The 17,638-nt window shown below is 39.9% G+C and overlaps 1 protein-coding gene across 1 annotated transcript in view; it reads left to right on the forward strand.

The window, feature by feature from the left end:
• Nucleotides 1-17,638, forward strand: part of AR (androgen receptor) — a gene marked incomplete at its 5' end in the record, with an annotated part of 115,341 nt that overhangs the window by 78,406 nt on the left and 19,297 nt on the right. The window lies entirely within an intron of this gene.

The following is a 17,638-nucleotide window of genomic DNA, read 5'->3' on the forward strand; positions in this document are numbered from 1 at the left end:
ACACCCTACTATGATACTGGGGGGGGTTTCACAACAGTATTACATGGTTGAGTCATATTCAGCTTGTGACCCATCATAATATCTAGATCTTTTTCTTCAGTACTGCACTCTAGCCAGTCATTCCTTATTTTATATTTGTGTGTTTGATTGTTCTGTCCTAAGCGCAGTAGTTTGCACTTGTTCCTATTGAATTTCATCCTGTTTAGTTCAGACCTTTTATTTTCAATTTATCAAAGTGGTTTTTAATCCTAGTTCTTTCCTCTAAAGTGCCTGTATTCTCACCCAGCTCGGGGCCACCTGCAAAATTAAAGTGTATGCTTAGTTCCAGCCTCATGAAAATGTTATGGGAGAATGTGGAAAAAACCTTACTTAAATCATATTTATTGTTCTCCCTCCCCCCACTCACCTCCCTATTCCCCCTTTTTATCAGATCTGTTACCTTGTAATAGAGGAAAATCAGGTTGATTAGGCATAATTTGTTCTTGACAGATAAATTTCGACTCCTCCTTAACCCCCTGTTATCTTCTAGATTGTTACAGATTGATTGTTTGATGCCATCTCCAATACCTTTTCTAGTATACGAGCTAGACAATATGATCTGTAATTCTGTCAGCCTTCCTTTTTCCCTTTTTTAGTGCTGGGCTCTATACTGATCATTTTCCAGTCTTCTGGAGCCTCACCTGACTTCCATTCGAGTTCAGATATTAGCTAGTGGTTCTGTAATTGTTTTAGCCATTTCCTTGTGTACCCTAGACTGAAACTTTGAACCTGTTGGTTTGGAAACATCTATCTTACCTAAGTCATCTTTCCCTTGTTTTTTCCTGCTGTAGGCTGAGTACTGGCACTCCTGACATTTTGATACTAATTGTGGTAATCATCTGATAATTGATTATTTTGTGAAGACTTTAAAAAAACATTAAACACTTCAGCCTTCTCCACAAAATCCATTATGAACTTCCTTTCTGTGGGTGCGTCTACACATTCATTAATGCACAATGGTTACTGCACATTTAATTTAGTACTAGTATAACCAAATACTAAATAAATGCACAGTAACCAGAGCTACTGTGTTGTAGCATTGGCAAATGCCTTTTTAGTGACACTACTGCGCAGCAGCATAATAATACTGTGCAGGAGCATATTAGCACTGTCCGTGCTGTGACATGCTACTGTGCAGTGTTATTAGGCTACTCGTGGAGATATTAGTGTCTCATGTAGATGCCTGTATTCAGTAAAGGACCAGGACTTCCTTCAACCTTCCCATTACTCGGCACTGTAGAAAGCTTTTTTTTTATTATTACTCTGTATGTCCTTTGTTAATGTACCTTAGTTTGTCCTTTCTGATTTTTTTTGTCTGTTTCTTTATCCATAGTAATAAAGCCAAATTTATGGGTTTTGTAAGATTCCTTTTTTTGTTTCAAATTGGTGAAGAGTTCATGGTTTAGCCAGGCCGATCTCTTGCTATGCTTTCTGTCCTTTCCTTTTTGGGAAAGCATGTTCTTATGCTCATAATGCTGTCTTGTTCTTGCTAGGTTCATAGACCACCCACAGTAAAAAGTTAAAGGTGAAAAATGTGCAGGTTGACGACACCTAGACAAAACCCAGATTTGCAAAGCCAAAGGTTTTGTTTGAAATCTAGGCTCTATAATCAAGGTTGTGCAGATTGTTCTCTTATCCCAACAAAAAGCCACTTTTTTCAATGTAAGTGGACTCATTTCCATATGAAAGTATCAACATGCCCAAGAACTGCCTTGTTTCTTCTCTGATTCAAAACCTTTTAAAATTTTTGAAAACACTGTTATTTAAAATTTATTATGGGTGACTCATCTTAGTGAACTTTGAAATGTATTTGATGTGGGTGAGGGGAAAAAATACCTTGAAAACTGGACTGATGGACCTGGACTGTAATGAAAAGCAGCCAGCAAAAGAATGTCGCTAGTTAAGCTAACTATGGCATAATGAAAATGAAAGAGACTGGCAGCATTGCACAGCACAAAATGAGGCGTGGGAGCCTTCATTAGTGACTGTTAAATGCACAAATGTGTTAATTTCAAACCTTTCTCTGTTGCTGAGATGGATAATATTGTACAGGATTGTTAGGCTGCTGTGAAATAGTCTCTAAGAGCTTGCAATTGAAAAGGCTCAATTTTGCTGACCTCCTGGTAGGGAATGATTTAGATTTATTTTTCTATCCCCAAAATGTTTTTTGGGTTTCTTTACATCCTCCCCACCCCTCTTGTCTTAGCATGTACATATGCATAGCAGTGCAGAAAGTTGCTTGCTGGACTTTCTGCTCTTAAAACAGCAGGTAATAATAAATACACAATGACTGCAGTGATACAGCTCAGTGGAGAAAGGGTAGGGCAGAGGCGAGCAGCCATTCTGACACCCCCATCAATTTCTTTGTGGGAGGAAGTAGGAAAATAAATAAACTACAGCATGTAAATGTAAATGCCCTCTGTCACGTAGAACCAAGGCTGGATTAGCGCACAAGGTCTAGCTCATTCTTCAGTTACAGCGCAGGTGGGAGAGAGGCATGTTGAGCAACTTGGAAACAGATCTCATCTAGAAAGACTCTCTCCTATATTACCTCAACAACGTCACCTCTGTCACTTTGGGGCACTGCCATCTCACCTAAGACATGAGGCAAAGCAGCATGGCAGGAAAGTTGGCTGGCTGGTTCAGTTGCCAATGACCCTAAAAATGGTGAGAGTATACCTCAGGGCCTGCATGAGGGAATGGTCCAAATTGTTTGCTTTATGTTTCGCTTTCGAAGTGCAGCTCTATAAAAATAGAAGAGTGGGGCTCTGCTTTTGCCCCGTAGTAACTGGATCAGATTTTCAGCTAGAAACCTGGGAGGAGTCCGATGGCCTGTTGTGCTGATTTGCTGAAGGCATGCTGCCTTCTGTCTAGCTGGTGGAATGGGTGCGCATGAGAGAGAAAGCTCATGACATTTCTCAGGCACGTACTAGGGCTGCTAGTGGTGGTGTTTGGCCTTATGTCCCTGATTCTTATTGAAGATAATGGCAACACTCTCAAACTTGGAATGCAGAAAACTTGTGGGAGGGAGGCTTCTTTGGGTACTTAGCAGCACTTCCTTGCCCACAGGGGGTCACTGTTGAACAGCAGAGTTGCATTGTGAATCTAACTCCAAGCCCCTTCAAGCCTGGGAAGGACGGGAATCCCGCTGCAGTCTCCAGCGCAGCCATAGGAGCTCTGAGCCCTGCTCCCACCACACAGTGCTCTGTGATGTTTTGAAAACCAAGTGTGCCTTTTATTTATTTTTAAGCTTTTTTTCCTTGAATATTCTTAACACGTTCCCTTGAATACAAGCAGCCATGCATCAATACTGCGTTCTTATGTAGGACACACTGACAAAATTAACACCATTAATGATGGGGCTGCTTTTTTATTATTCTACAGGTCACCCTGACCTGTTCTGCCTGGTCTGTTTTACATTTGTTTTTAATGTTGGTTTAAAAGTAATTATTAAAAACAGGCATACACTGAATTCATGTGTAGCTGTTTTCCTGTTTGCTGTGAAAAGACACAGCATTCAGAAATGCTTCCAAACTCAAACACTTGGTATTAACTTGTTTAATTACCAGTTGCTTCTAGGTATACAGGGCTGAGTGTAACCAGCCTACCCACAGCTCTGAGTATTTGTAAAGATATAAGAAGGCTATACAGAAGATGTCTTATTTAGGCCTGTCTGCTTTTGGCAGAGAACAGCAATATTTTGAAGCACTTCATTATTGATTTAGTTCACTCTGACCTGAAAGCTGAAATCCATTAAACCAAATCCTCTCTCTTGATTAACACCACCACACCAGAGTCAGGAAAAATGGAAAAAGGGATAGTCATCACAGTCATTGGTAAAGCTAATAGCTTCTCAGCAAAAGCCCTGCCAGTGGACTTCGTTCCTGTCCCCTGTTGTTTAAGATCTGGACATTTACATAGCACTGCTGATGGATTTCATGCCTAACCTGCAGTAACTCCTGCTATTGCATTCTTAGGTACCCAAACATCCTTGCCCATGAAGCTTATATTGCCTTTTTCTAGACTTGACCATACACATGATTCTGCTAGCATACAATAGTTCTGATCTGCAGAATGCCCTGATAATCCAGTCAAGAGCCCCTCTGGTAGGTGGTCAATGCACTTCAGTGCTGGCCTACATCATAGTCCTTTTGTTCCAGTTCTGTGGTGTAAACCTCCACAATTGAAGGCAGCACAGTTTTCAGAAACTCTGTTTTTCTGGTATTTCATCCTTACCCTATAGCTTTCAGAGGCTCCTCCCTCCTCACTGCAGCACCCCTTCGTGTTCCAGTCTGGATTCTCTAGTGAGCAGACACTTCCAAACGTGGAGGCCTTGAATAGATTCAGTTTAGTAGAGTGGGAGGCCAGAATAAACCATTGTAAAAATGTATCCTCACTTCTTACATAAACCCAGCCCTATTTCCATTAATCTTTAATTCATTAGTCCTTATCTTTTAGAAGAACCTTCCGCCTTGATTTTAAAATTTCCACCACAATGCTTGGTAAATTATTTCAGTGGTTCATTTTCCTCTCTGTTAAAAATGTAGACTGTATTCCCAATATGAATTTTTCTAGCTAGTTGATCGTATCATTTTTACCATTTCATTTTCTGCTAGATTTCAGAATCCTTTTTTTATCAAAATTCAGTTCCCCACAGAAATATTCATTGACTGTTTTCCAATAACCCCTTTACTTCCATTTCGATAGATAGCTCAGTCCTTTAATCAGTCTCATGATTTTTTAGCAGTTTTTCTGAAATGTAAGTGCTAGAGCTAGTCATAGTACTCCAATAACGGTTGTGTTAATGCTGAATGCAGAGGGAAGATAACCTTTTTATTCCTACATTTTATTCAATCTTTAAACACCCAGTGGTCACATTAAGCCTTTAACCACAGTCTCAGGCTGGGAGCACATGCGAGGAACTATAGAAGGATCTGGCATAACTAAGTGAATGGACAACTAGATGGCAGATGCAGTTCAGTGTAGATAAGTGTAAAGTGATGCACCTGGACAAAAATAACCCAAACTATACCTATACTATCATGGGCTCTACATTAGCTGTTACCACACAGGAAAGAGATCTGGGAGTCATTGTGGGCAGTTCGGTAAAAACATCAGCTCAGTGCTCAGCAGCCATCAAAAACGCCAACAAAATGTTAGGGATTATTAAGAAGGGAATTATAAACAAAGCCATTTCATTATGTCACTTCATAAGTGCATGATGCATACACACATTGAATACTGTGTCCAGTTCTGGTCCTCATAGCTCAAAAAAGATATAGAAGAACTAGAAAAGGGCAGCAAGGATGATTAGTGGTATGGAGGAGCTTCCATATGAAGAGAAACTAAAGGGTGCTCGTAGACATGCAGGGACGCACGCTGCTCCAACATGCTGTATTTACTGCGTAACACTGTGAAGTCTGCAGGAGTGTGCTAATTAATATGCTCCAGCAGCCTCTGTGTCTTGTGTATTCAGCATCCCCGTGCTTCAAAATGGTAGTGAGAGTGCTTTAAGTAAAGCTTGTCAGATGAGCTTTAGTTAAAGCACCACCATTGCCATTTTGAAGCCCAGGATGCTGAATACACAAGATGCTGCAAGTGCTTTAATTAGAGCGGATTTCACAGCCACTTAAATACCCCACCACCAACAAGACCCAGACCACATGTAAAGGCGTCCAAAGACACTATTCAGTTTAGAATAGAGATGCTTGAGGGTTTGGGACATGATAAGCATTTACAAAATATGAAATGGTGAAGAGAAAGTAAATAAGGATTTTTATCTGCTGTCCCACAACGCAAGAATGAGGGGGTCACATACTGAAACTAGTACGTAGTGAGTTTAAAACGAACAAAATGAAGTTCTTTTTCACACCTCATGTAATTAAAGTGTGGACCTCATTGTCACCAGATGTGGAAGCTGATAGTTTAGCTAGATTGAAAAGGGGATTGGACAAATTCTTGGAGGCAAGGGACATCTATAGCTATTGAGCGTGGGAGTTAGGAAGCTCTGAATCAGAACCCTAAATGCTGGAAGCTGCAAGTGGGGTGGGGAGGAGGGGCAAAACCCTGGTCATACCCAGTTCCAGCTCCCTTTCAGCATCCACTTTCGACCACTGTGATGTGGCACAGGATACTTGGCAAGATGGACCTGTAGTCTGACCCAGTAAATGGCAATTCCTAAGTTCATATTAAATGCACTTGATTTGGTTGCTCCCAGCTTGCCAAGGGATGCAGATCACTGGGTGCATCTACACATGCACGTTTACTGTGCAGTAACTGAAATTACTGCACAATACAAATGTGCAGTGCACACCTGTACTGCACAGTAAATATGGTGACTTATGCTGACTTGAGCATAAATTTGATACCTGCATCATGTAGGTATCAAATGTACACCTGATTAGTTACTGCGCAGTAATGCACAGGTAGACACTTTATTGCGCAGTAACACTGTATGTGTGGCCTGACTTTAGTCACACCTGAGTTAGTCCACACATAGCGTGAATGCACTTTAATGCCTGCACGTGTAGACACCAGCCTATTCCTGCTTACTGTACAGTAATTTACTGTGCCGTAAATTTAAGCTGGTAAAATTGCATATGTAGACACTCCCCCTATGTGTAAGTGAACTGCCCTATTATTATTTTTTTTACTATTCCCTCAACCTCTGTGTCATCTGCAAACATTACTGATGAAGATTGCATACTTTCTTCATAGCCATTAATAATAAATATTGGGCAAAAAAACAACTCCTGCTGGACCCCCTCCAGAAAGCCACCTGCTTAATAACATTTTCACATTTACCTACTATGTTTTGAGATTTCTAGCATTAGGCAATTTTAATTCATTGATTTTAGAATTATTCTGGCTTTTTAAAATTAAAATATCATGAAAAGTCAAGTACCTTACAAACAACTATTAAATCAACACCTTATCAATTAAATTTGTTACTTCATCCAAAATTATATTGGATTAATTTGACAAGTTCTGTTTGTCACGCTGATAGTTTTTACATTGCCATTTTGTTTATAGGCAGGATCTATAATAAGTGCCACCTTGTTTCTTTGTATTAGTTGTTCATCTTTGAAAAGATTGTTAAGAATTTTGTATCATTGCTTCCCATATTAAACCAAAAGGACCTCTATATTCTCTACAAGAATACAGACCTTCAAAAGTACACTATAGAGTTCAACTAAAGGACATGAGTCTCACCTTAACATTGACTTGCCCAATTATACTTTCAGGTTCCCAATCTGTTTGGATCACATCTCTGCTTGTAGGGCACAGATGTGCTGTTCTATTATGACAGTAATCCCTTGGGAAAGGTATCGCAGGGTTATTGGGTGGGGATCAAGCTATAATACCCCAAGTTTCTGTGGTGCAGCTGCCATCACTGGTGAGGGAGGTGAAGAAGAGGAATCTCTTATTTTTTGTTTTGCCAGCGATGCACATGAATTATTACAAGAGTGTGTCAGGCTACATGTTGGTCTTGTTTTCCATGTTATCCTCTTATATTTATTACTGTTCTGTTTTTATTTTTACAGAGCAGACTCCCTTAATTGTACTTACAGTAGATCATCCAAAGCATATTATTTAAAGATCAGTGTTTGCATTGATTTATAAAACTGCACTTTGACTTGACATTTTTACATTTCAAGGCTTATTTTTCTAATTACAGCTGAAAGGAAGTTTTGGATCTGTATCACTTAATGATGGAGCTAAAACCCCAAGGATAACAGATTTCATGTTATTTTTTCTGCTTGGATTAAGCAGTCAGCTTTTTCCCTCCTAATTAATTACTTTTTATTTTAGAACTCTTGAGGATATAATAGTTTGCCATCTAAAACAGCATGCCAGCCTGAGCAGATTTCATATATATGATTTTTTGTCAATGGTTGATGTAAACACCAGCAAGTAAATTAAAATAAACACTTAATCTCAAAGAATTTCTTAAGGCATAACAGACAGTTCCTGGCTCTTTATTATATATAAGCTATACAATTTGCATCTAAGAAGCAGATACAATGATCTATCACTGTAATAAGTAGATGTATTTTCATTTCAGCAGCCTATCCCCAGCAACTTGACATCTGTATCCTATTTTCACTTATTCTCAGTACTGCTCCTCATGATTCTGGCTGTTTTGTATTTTGAACCTGTGCCAACATCTGTTTTCCACAGCACGCAAGCTGAAAAAGCTGGGCAACCTGAAAGTACAAGAGGATGCGGAGGCAGCCAGCTCATCAAGCCCTATGGAAGAGCAAGCTCCCAAGATGATGATGACACGCATGGATGGGTACGATTGCCAGCCCATCTTCCTCAATGTTCTGGAAGCCATTGAGCCTGGTGTGGTGTGTTCAGGCCATGACAACACCCAGCCAGACTCCTTCTCCAACCTCCTGACCAGCCTGAATGAGCTTGGGGAGAGGCAGCTTGTGCATGTGGTGAAATGGGCAAAGGCCTTGCCAGGTAAGGCAGCACATGATGCATCACAACACCTTCCCCCACACTCTAAAAAACCCTGTTGTGCAGATCATCCCAGGGATACATTTCAGAGGGAGTGTCCTGTATCACGGGCCTCCATATCACAAGATTCATGTAGATACCTTTGCAGAAAGCTCTCTTCTGTGGGTAGAAATCACACGCAAAAGGAGTGAAGGTAACTCTCATCACCAGAGGGGTTTCCCTCTAGTGGCCATGTAAAAGAAATGAGTGCTGCAGCTTCCAGCAAGGAAAGTAGAAGCTTGTGCTTTTAGAAGTTTCATTTGGCTTCATTGCCTGTTGATGACCCATGGCAGGTGGTTGTCTTATAAGCATGTTCTTTTTTTTTTTAATTTTACTTCTACATTTAAATCCCTGCTGCAAATCTGAGTATTAGGCTCTAAGTATCTGAATGTTTCCTGGACCATCAGAGATGACTTGCTGTAGAGAGAGAGGAGGCCATTCTGTTCCTCTCTCTGCAGTGATCTCTTTCTGCTTCTGGAGCTTCTAAACTGCTCCTTAAATGAAAGATCAGCACCATAGACAACATAAGTCCTATGAGAGAGGAAGGTGTAAATCCTCTAGGTAGAAGGAATGAAAACAGCGCCACTTGAGGAGGTAGCTTAGGGAAGAGAAGGTCTGATGAAACCAGGCTAAAGACAGTTGAGAAGTAAGATACATTGGCAGGAAGGGTTCTGTTCCTCCCAGCCTGTTTTGCCTGTACCTCAATGTGCTGAAATTCCATATATTATAATTCATTCAGGAAATCTAACTACAGATATCTCTGTCACACACAACTACAGAAAAGCAATCATGCTCAGAACTGCAAGGCCAAACATCCTTAGAGTTTGGATTACTTGGCATAATAAGTAATAACTTCATTAGATGGGTATCGTAAGTAGCATAGTAGATTATGTAGTTAGCAGATTAGCACTGTTTTATAGTTTAGAATGTACTGCAAGAAAGAGCAACAGAAGATAATCAGGTTTCAGAAATGGTTATCCTGGGGCAAGCATGAGGCGAAATCCAAATTCCAGACATATGCTCCAACTTCTTTAATCCTCTAGCTTCCCCAGATGCCTCTTGCCTTCATTTCGCTTTTAAAGTTCAGCATTGTCAGCAGCCTGACAATCAGAGATTGTATTCCATTGTGCCTTTTGCAAAGGGACCAACTGATTACAATACCTAGCAAATATAGCAGCAAACCTATAGAGAGCATTGTGCTCAAAATAGGTTTAAAAGAACAGATTTAAATCTTAATATCTGTTTTCTCCCTAAAAGTAGCTGGGCCAGTCATTGTGATGTAATTTCACACAACAGACTTTAAATTTTCTGTGTAGGGTTTCTGTTTGTTTGGGGTTTTTCATTTTGTTGAATAGGAAGTTTGAATTTGGGGTCTAGCTAAAACTTTTCCTGGACAGCTGTACTTCAGTGTTGATAGAAAAAGGGTATGTAGTGTGTATACAGCACTTGAAAGAAAGGTAAATCTGAGGGCCTTGCTTCTTTTATCTTGTTTTCTGAAGCTTGTTATACTAGGTCTTGGATTGTTTTAACTGTGTTTTTCCCATGATAACAGAAGGTTGATGTGTTGTGGTTACCATTTGGGCCTTGGCAAACTTCAAATGCTTTCTCTTTTCTGTCAGGAACTACATTTTTGGTCATATTTTATCACATAACTAAGAATATTTCACTTAGGATCTTTCTGCACAAAACAAAGATAAAAACAAACCTGAAGCAGCAAGGAAATGACCAGTCGGGCCTCAGCAGTACATACCCAGAACACTACTACTCTGTTCATTACTGCAAATCATCCACCATAATTGCAGTGCTGCTTTTTAAGAAGGCTGCCCTTCCATCACTCCTTCCACTATTTTTCTGTACCCAAGCTTTTATTCCACTGATTTTTCTGTACAACCAGCTAGTTCAGAGGAAATAATCTCCAGGATGGTGAAAATAACATAAAGTTGAGGTTATGGTGCATGTTCTATGGTGAATGATACGCTTTTTGGGGTAAAGGGCTGTCTGTGAGTTTTATGTCTGGACAAGAACAATATATGCTAAATAATTAACATTACTAACAACAATACTTAACATTACTATAAACATTAAATATATTAAAATAAACAGTAATGGCAAAGTATGGCCTATGAGGGAAGAAGTAGAGGGTAGCTTTTTATTTCTAGGAGGCCTGCCTTTTCAGTTCCTAGTTGTTATGTGTCTGAGTCAGGCACATCATACTGCTTTACATAGAAATTTTATGTGTTAATAATCAGCTATCTGGGAGAGACAGAATAGGCAGCTGAATGTCTAATTTTGTTTAACAGGAAGCTGGAAGGCAAAGGAATTGTGAATAGGAGTTCCTTGTATAAGCTAATTTGCCAACTCTCTTCTCTTGAGAACTCTTTCCTTCCCTGTATAGAAGTATGGAGACCTCACCTCAATCCTGCACTCTTACTCTCCACTTGATCAACTCTTTATCCTTTTAATCTAGTTTTCTGAAAGAAGAAAAGAGAAAATAGTAAAGCCTAATGCTTGGGGTACTCTTTTCTATAGTGCCAGTAAGTGGTGTATGGAGACACAGAATGGATGACAAAATGATTCATAGTTGTAACATTGTAGTAGTCGTTCCCCTGGACAGTCTGGGGTTGCTGACTTAGGAACTCACCCTATACTGGGCTTCCCAGAATCAGCCCCCTGATCTTCCCAACTTGATGAAGGGAACATGTCGGTTTGCTTGCCTGTGGCCTCTTCTCTCAGTCTACCTGCACCTGCCTCTACCTGACTCATGCCCACCCTGAGTTAGGGATGCTAGATTTTGTCTGGCAGCAGATCTTGCCCTGTTATGGTTATTCTTCTAGTCTGCGTGTCCATCTTCTTCAGTCCCCAGCCTGCTCTTTCCCATGTTCTAGCTCTCTTATGTACACCGATAAAATCTCTTCCGTTGCTCTCCTCTTATAGTTTGTACAACAAATGCTAGGATCCCAGTCCTTCCTTAGGTCTAGCAGTGATTGTATTTCTTCTTATCCTCACTAGCTCTGTAGACTTATCCTTTTATCTGTGTTTATATTTACCCTGGAATTTAGCCCAGGGACGGGGATCTTTGTCCTTAGCTAACCCAGCCACCGACACCATGGTAGATGATGTACTCCCCAGGGCCAGCTGAAAAAGTCCCTATCCAGGGACTGTGTGCACCTTTACTTCCACTCACTCCCTCTTGGGTCTTGCAGTGTCCTTTAAATGCTCATTGGATTTAAGGCCTCATTGGATGCTTTATCCCAAGCCAGTCTCTGTCCCTTTTTTTGGAGGACAAAGAAACTGTGTTTCTTAGTTATACATTGCCCTATCTCCCCAGCTGTCTCTACTATGGACACTAAAAGATATCATAGAAGAGTAGGGCTAGAAGGGACCTTGGGAGATCATCTAGTCCAACCCTCTGTTCAAGGCAGGATTATCCCTATCTAAACCATTGTAGTCAAATGCCTCTCTATTCTAAACAAACAGGTATGAACAACCCTTATGTGAAACTACCAGGCATAATGCTTGAAAAACATCAAAAACATCCTAATTTGCCCCAGTTAAAACAGGGAGACAAGGGTGCTGTCAAGGTCCTGCCACTGCAATGACAGTAAGTTTTGTTTTATTCTGTCTTTTTAAAGAGCACTCAAGAGATCCAAGAAACAGGACCATATTCCCTGCTACAGAGGAAGGCAAACACACACACACTCATGCCAATCTGATCCTGAAGTCAAATTCCTTCCTGATCCTAAATGCCGTTGAGCAGTGAAACATCAGCACACCCCAGCCAAAATTATCTGTATCCATATTACCACACTTACTCTGGCTTCCTCACTTGGTCCCATTGCTTAGAAAGCTGGCATAGTTTTGTTTTCCTTCTTATAAGATCATGAAGTGATATTTCTTGTGAGAGCTTACTGGGTTTGTGTGACCTGCACCTCTCAGGTGGAACTAAGAAAGGTCATCCCTTAGCCCTTGGGACATGAAACGGTCGATTCTCCTCAGTTGAGGCACCCACATCTGGTCTACATTTGATGTCTTCCCCACGCCAGGAAAAAGGGTTTGAGAGCTCTGTTTCTTCATTCAGAAACAACCTGGCCATTCCACCTCATCCTGTATATGCAGCATCTCTTCAGATGGCTATTTCACTGGTAATTGTGCATGGACACCTGAAACATCTTTCCCTTGTCCATTCCCCAGTCCTCCAATTCAACAGATCTCCTCTGTTCTGTAGATTTCCAGGAAGCTTATTTTCTTCTCTCTTCTGTGTTCCTCAGCAGTATCTATCACTGCTGTGTGTCTGACAGTTGTGTGGTCCCTAAAAACAGAGTGCTGGCTTAATAGTTGTTGAAGGCAACATGTTAAAGTTAGCCTTCCTTCCGTATTGCTTGCTACAACAACCTCATTCAGCATCTGTAGAACGGACAAAGAGGAATATGACACAGAAAAATTACTTGCAGGTAATTTTATTTGTCGCCATACTCTCTTTCTTCATCCTAAAGCCTGAGTTCTTTTCTGCCAAAACATTCCGATATATTGTTAGATACTGCTTTCTGGGTGGGTTTGGGTTTTATTTTACTTTGAAAATATTTAAGAAAAAAGGCTTTGCCTTCTGCAATGCTGGTAGATGAAAAAATATTACCAATTATCCCTTTTGTCTGTATATATGGTGGGAAAAGAGACAAGGAGTTACTTGTAAATAGGCATTCTGGTTCTCTGTAACAGTTCTCTGCGTAACTTTTAGGCAGAGAAACAAAAAGCTTACTAAGGACAAACTGCCGTTGATTGTGTGAATGAGAATTTTTTTTAAGAATACGAGGGAAAGACCATTGAAACATGAATACTGGAAAGAAACCATGTCATTATAAGATATAGTAGCGTAATAATCATACTAATATTAGCATTACCTTTATAAAGGAATCAGATGTACAAAAAAGGAGTGATTAGGTTTGAATGACAAGATCAGGCATGTGTCAGAGAACTGGGTTTATTTTAAACAAGCAATGCTCATTAATGAGCAAAATTAACAGATAACATATGAAGGTGCCTACATTCCAGTCACAATTTCACAAAGCTTTGACTTTTCGACACACAATTTCATGTGAAGGTGCATTCTCCAAGGGCAAACCCATCCAAGATGCATTATAAGAGCTTTTGATTAGTAGTATGTGTACAAACCACTCAAAAGAACCAAGTGATTTGCATGTCAGAACCCAAATAAAGAGAATAAACAGGTTTTGACACTGGCTGAAAATGTAGACAGCTTCTTCATCTGACTGGTGCTGAAGCAAGCAAAGGAAACATAACTTAAAGGTTGACCCTACAAAAAACTTTTTATTGAGAATGATTTGTTTACGGCGTGAAGGAAGTCTAACTTTGCTTTTCCTTATTCAGCTTGATATTTGTTTCCCTCTAACAAAATGTCCTTGTTTTTGCTTTAAGAATTCTTGGGTATTTAAGAGCATGTTTATTATAAGTTTTTACACCTTAACATTTTAAGTGTTTGAGTGGTAATACCATAGCAGAGGCTTTCATTATTCAAAATGTTAATTGCTCATTGAAGGTATTTAAGTTTTGGGGGGTTTTTTTAAAAGTCTACACAGTGTGATTGTGGTGGGGTGGAGTGCTTTCCTTTCACTAATGCATCTTCATTAGGAACAAGTTGTTTTCTTATCATGAGTTAGTATACAGAAAATTGTTTGCCCTAGTAGATGGAAGTAAGCACATGGAGAGTGCATCACTATTAAGCTGACGTGGTAAGAACACGTGTTTTTTTTCTACTGATGACAAGTCGTGCGTAGCTTGCTGTTCAGTCATCACAGGTTCTTTTAGGATAGGAAAGTCCTGAGTTTTTTTTAAACAAAATGCATGTGAAAAAAACAAATTAAACAGGCTTTTTTGAAAAATCCTTCTTTACCATTTATATTTTGAAATCTTATGCAAGTCTCTCATAAAAGGAGCAAAGGCCAATTTGTTTTCCTTTGCAGATTGCAGTTAGATAATCACTGTACAAAAAACTTGGTTTTGTTTATAAACTCTGCGAGTTTGCAAATTGTATGTTTCTGTAAAGACTATACTGTTTCAGGCTGGGGACCATTGCCAGCTGCCTTTGTTTAGAGCATCCCCAAGGTTACAGTACCCCGTATTCATGAAACACTTAAGTGAATTCACTTACTATGTTTGTGAGGCTACCAACCAAGTCCTGTATTCAAACTGCTCCTTGCAGACAGCATAAACTGCTAGTCTGCTAAATGGAAATGACAAAATAAGGCCAAGGCTGTGCTGGAAGCCAAATTAACTTTCTGGAAATGGGGCAATAAAAGAAGATGTATCCTTACCTCAAGTCATAACTTGAGGCATTCTGACAAGACCCAGGGAACAACCTTCCCAATGTATGCAGAAGGTCTTAGCTGGGGCAAAACAATCTTTCTGCCAAATGTTAAAATCTACTGGTGAGACCTGACATACTGTGATTTGATTTATTCCTTCTTAAGTTTTAATGGCTTGACTGGCACTGCAGAAGCAAGTGTTAGTTCATAGTGTTCTTCAGACTACTGTGTATTAGACCCAGAGAAAATGTATTTAGATGCAAACAAGCTGTTCCATTTCCTTCCAGGCTCAAATGTAGGAAAGGCTCAGTCATCCAGCAAGACGAGAGACCAGTCATTTACTAGACAACAGACCTCTCATGCCAGTTTTTTTTTTTTTTTTTTAAAGAGCAGGTAGAGACAGCACAGCTCAGAGGATTGTGAGCTTGGAGAACATCTTGCATGTGCATGCCATAGATATAACAGCAATGAGCTGCTATTCAGCCATGCCATCTGTGGGTTCACACAGGTAAACTCCAGATTTACACACATCCACACACACGCAACTGGATATGCCATGGGTTAGATCATTCAGACGGATGTGACCATTGGAACTGCTCAACCGCACATGCAGACACCCGTCTTGGTCAGATTACTTTGTCCTTTAGGCAGATATATTATTGCAGGACAAAATGACCACAGTGATTCATCCCAAGAAACTCCTTCCAAATTCAAAAAATGTATGAACCTAAGAAGCCTTGAACAAAAAAATGAGTAAGGTCTCCCTGCTGTATTAGATGCCTTGGTACAAGTGTATCTATTCCCAACCCATAGTCCATAATGAGCTTCTTGGTTTTCCAACAGCCTGCAATAAAACATAGGAACATATGGCTGGAGAGGTCAGATGTAAAAGAAGGAATCTCAACAGTTACTGAAGAAAAAAAAATGTTCTGATGCATAGAGACTCAGATAATGGATTTCTCTAAACTTACACCAGAGTGCCTCCATTTTGCCCCAGAATCTCACATCTCTGTGAGGAATGATCTATTTTTTCTTCAGATCCCCGGTATTGGAGATGACCCCATGAATCTCCAGATGCAGCACTCAGGACTAGAAACTTGCCTACCTCTTCCAAGAATTTGGCACATGCACACCAGACATGATAGAAGATGCTAAACTTTCCTAACTAATAAGCTGGAGTAAGAACAAGCTAGGACCTTCACTAATAAAAACTGTCAACTCCTCTTAAGAAGGAGATGTATCTCCTGCTCTTAAACAACAGCAATAGTAATAGTACAAGCAAGGCTAACAAAGCCATTGACTGGTATGAGCAACTTCGCAAACTGCTGTCCATTTTTTGCCTTCCCTTTCCTACGTAAGATCCTTGAGAAGCTATTTAAAAGTCTTCATTCTCACATCTTTGCTCCTAACATGCTGGATCCTTCCTAGCAGGGTGTCAGACTAGTGCACAGGACTACACTAGTTGCTTGCTTTCTCATGAATGTTCACCTCTTTTCTGTAAGTATGCTGCTGATGGACCCTCTGGGACACTTGATAGCTCCTGACTATCAATCTGTCTTATTCTATCTTTAGGAAACTGCAAGGATGACGAGAAATGTCCTGAATGGTCAGGTCCTGCCTCTCAGACTAAACACAGAGGCTTACTGTAGACAAATATTCTTCCACATCTACAACTGTGGTGTTCAGTGGGGCTTAATTCATTCCTCTGTCTTTCTTAATGTCTCTACATAGCAGCTAGTAAGTAAATATGGGCAGCACTGCCAGCGCTAGCCAGCCACTTTTAAGATCCATATCTTTTATCTCAACTATAGACAATATCATCTCCTTACTTTCTCAGTTCCTAACTGAGATAATGACCTGGGTGTGAAGGAGTTATTGGTTGACATTGAACCCTTTCAAAAGTGAAGTAATGCTGTTGGAAGAAAAGAGTGCTTTGGAAGACTCTACTAATGTTACAACACTTGCCATCAAAGACATCTGCCCTCAGGTAGCTACTTATATTTATCCCTCAGGATCTTTTAGGGTACCATGCTTACGTGGACAGCCACCAACATCTTATCTGGCTAGAAAATTCTTCCCTCTCCAATCCAGATTTTGTTCTAGTATTTCCAGACCTTGGTGAAATGTGAACTGACTGCAGTTCTCTCTTTTAGAGCACTGCCATATACTCTGAGAAATCAGCAAGTAGTTAGCATATAGCTACCAACCAGCTCAGTAACAAAGGTTATTTGGCACAGACAAAATTCTTTTTTTTTCCTTAAAGCTCTGCACATTATGGTGTAATCTGAATTGTAATGTCTCTCTCCATCAGCATGACTTTCCATCACAACTGTGTTCCACTGAAACTAGGGTCAGTGTGGGTTGATGCAAGAATGCAGGGATCACTTGCTTTTCTTGAAATCAGATTAAGTCTGTTTCCCTCAGCTTTTCCACAATAGTGTTGCTGTGCATACCAACAACGACATTTATTAATAGTAAAAATCAGCAATCTTAACCACCCCTGCACCCCTTGCATTACTTCTTCCGGAAGGAAGAGATAATAATACTACTACCATCTTTCCTCTGCCTAAGAGGCATTTAGATACTAAATAATGAATGTTTATGTAAGTATCTGATGTAGATAGAAGCTGACTTAATTCATTTGAACTTCCAAACACTATCCTACAACTGTCTAAGTTTACTATCTGATTTAAGTAAATTCTATATTGGCTAATATAATATAAATCTTTAAGAATAAGACTAATGTAGCTCAGCAAACTGAAATTTGACAAATG

This window comes from Crocodylus porosus, unplaced genomic scaffold, assembly GCF_001723895.1.
Source record: "Crocodylus porosus isolate Cpor-Errol unplaced genomic scaffold, CroPor_comp1, whole genome shotgun sequence".
Taxonomy (NCBI): domain Eukaryota; kingdom Metazoa; phylum Chordata; order Crocodylia; family Crocodylidae; genus Crocodylus; species Crocodylus porosus.